Here is a 3782-nt window from a genome sequence, read left to right on the forward strand (position 1 = left end):
AAAGTAGATGGGTTATAAATATGGAGCAGTTTGTACTTTTATATATGCAGAGTGAAAAATAATGATAAATAATGAAAAATTAATCGATTGAATATATCAGCGAAAAATTCTTTGTTCATTGCATACAGGTGTTGAACAAATTGATTATTACATATATTTCAACGAACCATGATTCATTTTTTGATACTTAATAATAAATTGTTATTTTTAATAATACTTAATATCATAAATGAAACTGGACATTTTTATTCACTAATACAGATACATTAACATTCGTTCATGGACTAATTTCTGGGTATAGTCGTTAAAGTTTAGTTTGGATCTACCGTTTCGCAAATTACTCGGGTCCCCGTTGTCTCGTGAACAACATCCACATGCGTTAGTCACACGCGGCGTGAAATTCATCTTGAAGCTCGTCGGATCTGTGCGAACCTACTCCCAAGGCTGTTGGTCAGACTTAATGTGCTTAATGGTGTCTTCTATGCAGCCATTATCAGTCAAGACAGTTTAGCGGTTAACTATGTCACGGTTATTAAAAATCGGTGTTTCACTCTATCGCTGCTTTATGGCCTGTTCTTTTGCGCGGAACTACTTGCTTCGCGGAAGTGTAGTTCCACGAAGGAACAACGTACGTCTCGGGATAAAAGCTAAGTGAAACATTAATTATGATAAATGTTCGTGGAGTATGGTAAGTGATGCATGGTTATTTTTTGTCAAGAGGGATAATATACTTTCTTTTTCTTTGTGCCAGAGGTTAGTCGCGAGATGTAAAAAATAGTTTGCTGGAATTCTTAAAAGAGTTCTAGATACATGTAGCGACAATCTTTTGTAGTTTGAGAAGTTCGTAGTGAAATAAACTTTAAAACTAACATATATATAAAAAGAATGAACATAAAATTTTAATAAATATTTAAGTGAACAATTATTATATAAAAACAAGTTGAAAAATGTACTTAAGTTGATTTACGAGGTATGAAGAATTGTTCAAAGAATTCTGCACGTATAATGGCAGTAGTTGGCAGTTTGAAAATGGAGATTAAAACGGATACTACCAGATGTTAGAAAAAAAGAACAGGCAATTTTGATCAATATTTAAATCAACAATTACTATACCGGGTGTCTCAGTCGATTTTGACATCTCGATCTTCTCACTATTGTTGCTCAAACGCGTCCACTTACGAAAAAGCTAATAATACCAGAATATACTCCACTCAATATTACTCAAGTTCCCTATGAGACATTTTTCGCTACGAGCAACAATAGCGAGAAAATCAAGATGTAAAAATCTGCTGAGACACCCTGAATAAAGAATTATAAGATATTCAAGTTGATTTAAAAACGAGTGAAACAGAGAGATCAAGGATGCGAAATAATCGGTATCGAATCTGAAAGGACGTCGAAAATTACCAAGTGACTTCACTAATACTCGAGGATTCGCAGGATACACGTAAGTTTTAAGATATGATAGAGGCGGAGAGGCTCTCAAGAATTCTCCGCCGCCATCATCAGTTATCCTCATACGAAATTGACACTGGTGCAAGCTGTCTGTGCGTTATAAATTGCAGTCTCGTTTACTATTTGCACTCGTTTTCGCGTTATCAACGTTCCATCATCAAATATTCTCCCGCATTTGACAAATTTCTCGTTACATTCTACGGTGACGAGCATGCAATAACTGAATACAAAATTATTTGTTTCCATCAAAAATGTATGTATGCATTATATTATTCTTCACTTTGTCACGTTACTTACATGAAACAAAAATAATTAATAAAAGAAAACTTTGACTGAGTTTGATTCATTTCTGCAATTCGATTCACACACAGATACATAGTGAGCATAATAAAATACATCCTTATAAGACAGTGCAAGGAAAATACAAATGCTAGGAAGTCTGTAATATTTATTTTATGAAATTTTTATAAAAGGAAAGGAAACACTTACGGCGTCGTTATGATTCCAAAATATGTAAGCTGGTGGCTCCGGACTTAGGAGGACAACGCACGTCAGATTGATCGTACTACCCCGATTGATGTACAAATCTGGTGCACCAAGAATTTCGGTTTTCGGTTCTGGAACACAAAATAACAAAACCCCACTTTAAATATTGATTTAAAAAGGCTATTAATTTCGAACTAATAATTAAATAAGATGTCACTTTCTTTTATACTTCATTACGCAACTTTTTAATTATATTTATTAAACTAGGAACATTTTCTAAAGCTTGAAACAAAACATGATGTATAAAAAGGTAGAAAAGATGATACTTTGCCACGAAGCATAGTGTTTCAAGTAATTATGAAACAGTATTTTTAAATTTCTTTAAAATTCAAACATTTTTATTTATTTGTAACGAAATCTGGTTCTGAAAGGTGATCTAATTATTAAATTGACGTACGCAAAAATCCACAGTCTAATTATCGAAAAAGTACTTCTCTTCCTTCATACATCATTAGGCAATTTTTTAATAACGTGTACTAAAGTGTAAGAATTGCTCAAAGGTTAAAATATAAAACGCGAGAGATAAAAGGTACCTAATCTTGAATTTTTTGCCATGAAGCGTATATGAAAGGCTTCCTTCAACAAAAGTGCGGAACAAAAAGTGAATAACAAAAAAGATGAACTCCGAAGGAAGAACAATTTCCGAACGATGTAGTTAAAGAAAGTGCAAACTCGGCATCGTTACACGCACGAATTATTTTCAAGTTTCGAACCTTCCCCTTCACGATAATACCGGTCCCAAAACAAAACCACTGCATTTATCATCATGTCACATTCTCATTGCAGAAGAGATACAATAAGAAAAAATAGAAAATATTACTATCATATAAATTTATTACAGAGACATCTCTTGATTAATTACAAAAATGTCATTCATTTATCTTTATAATTTGACCGTCAGAGGAGGGTTATTCCTTCTTCCTGAACTTTATAATAGCACTATGTATTATATTCTACGACAGTGTCTGGTGCGTCGCGTGTGCACCTGATACACGCCAAATTAATATTGTGTACCTGGTTCAAAGAAAAAATAGACTGTATTCGTTTTTGTAGATCCGCCGCTATTCTAGACACGAATAATTTCCCGTAGGCTCGATCTATGCACTGCGTACACTTGACGCAAAAGTTCGTTATTGAAAAGTTCGTAGTCGGAAACCGATGTCGAAAGCCGAAGTCGAAAGCCACTGTCGAAAACTTGATGTCGAATGGTTGTTGTTGACCGAACGTTTTCAACTTGCCTGGTTCTGAACGACTGATCGACTGATGTCGAAAGACTCGGACCCCGACGCTCGTCCTGTCTTCGGGTCTTTTTCCCCCTTTTCCTCCTCTTTTCTTAAAAATATGTTCCCACTACCTAGCGAGGTGGAATTTAGATTTTCGCGATACTTGTGGAGCCTTCGAAGGAACCGGTCGAACCCGGAAAGTTCCTCCAAGTGGTCACCGCATGACGGACCATTAAGCCGGACGTTTGCTTAATACCCTTCGGAACCCCAGTTTATGGGAAGGTTGGTTATCGAGGTACGAGGGAAAAAAGATAAAATAGGCAAAAGTGACATAGCCTGCCGTTAGCCAGTCGTAATAAAAAATAGGAAAGAACTTAAATCCTCAAAAATAACCTTTCCCGCACGTTCTTGCCATTAACTGCCCCGACGAAGTCTCCACTTTTTACATTATTGTTCCTTCGAACGGAACAATGTCCTAATTCTCATTCTCAAGGTGCACAAATGCGCCTTGATTAAACGAAAAATCGTCAATCTCGTTACTTCATTTATATTTAATAT

At 35.5% G+C, this 3782-nt stretch overlaps 1 long non-coding RNA gene across 1 annotated transcript; it reads right to left on the reverse strand.

The window, feature by feature from the left end:
- Nucleotides 1-223: 223 nt before the first annotated feature.
- On the reverse strand, nucleotides 224-2067 carry LOC113463919 (uncharacterized). The gene is made up of 2 exons (XR_003388763.1): nucleotides 1945-2067; nucleotides 224-647 (listed from the first exon to the last, which is right to left on the reverse strand). It is a non-coding gene; the product is annotated as an uncharacterized LOC113463919 (long non-coding RNA).
- Between the last annotated feature and the right edge of the window lie 1715 nt (nucleotides 2068-3782).

This window comes from Ceratina calcarata, unplaced genomic scaffold (genome assembly GCF_001652005.2).
Source record: "Ceratina calcarata isolate Rehan_Ccalc_2016 unplaced genomic scaffold, ASM165200v1 scaffold191.2, whole genome shotgun sequence".
NCBI classification, from domain to species: Eukaryota; Metazoa; Arthropoda; class Insecta; order Hymenoptera; family Apidae; genus Ceratina; species Ceratina calcarata.